This window comes from Aplysia californica, unplaced genomic scaffold (assembly GCF_000002075.1).
Source record: "Aplysia californica isolate F4 #8 unplaced genomic scaffold, AplCal3.0 scaffold00096, whole genome shotgun sequence".
NCBI lineage: Eukaryota > Metazoa > Mollusca > Gastropoda > Aplysiida > Aplysiidae > Aplysia > Aplysia californica.
Window position 1 is genome coordinate 1012860 of NW_004797366.1, and position 827 is coordinate 1013686.

Below are 827 nucleotides of genomic sequence, written 5' to 3' on the forward strand. Positions count from 1 at the left end.
AGTTTCACACCGTACGACTATTGCCTGTTTCTCTCAACCGATGAATCACCGTATTGTTTTCATAGTAAATTAAGAAAGGGGATTGGTCTTTATGGGATTTAAACACCATTTCTCTTTCTTTACCGTCACGTCATACCGGAGATGACTAGTGAGCATAGATGTGCACTATAGTACTAGGTACAGCACGCCCCTCTCTCGCCTTGCTGCGCGATGGCCACATTTGACAGCGGCGTCCGCCATGTTTTTTGTGGCAAGTTGTGTAGTGTGAAGGAGTTCATGCTAAAGCAATGGGCTAGGCATGTTTTCTTTCTCTCTCAAACGCGACAGGCGAGGCTTGGTTCTTGTTGATTTTTTTTTTACATGGGCGCCGTGGCGTACTATATCTAAATTACTAAATTGCAATTATACGGCGTTCTTTCTACAACTAGATCTACAAATAAATGTATTATTAAATAGATAGAGATAGAGATATGGGCTTTTAAAAAAAGAAGAAAAAAACAACAACCTTTATTTCTTCATCAGCACTTTATCTACGAGGTGGTTTATTTCTTATTGACTGAATCAAAGCGTAGATCTACAGGGCCTATAAAACTTTTAAAAGTAAGTATGAAAAGATGTGGGTGTCATGGGAATCTCCATTACACCCTAAGGGCCTGGACGGGAAGTCCACTGTTAGATCCTAAGCAAGGGGAAAGAACCCACCTCCGTGAATACTAGCCTTTAAAAAACACATTTTAAAAATACTAAACAAATTCCAAAAATCCTGAAAAAATAAAAGTTAAAAAGAAAACTGAATGCAGTTTCAGAAAAATATAACTTTATGTATG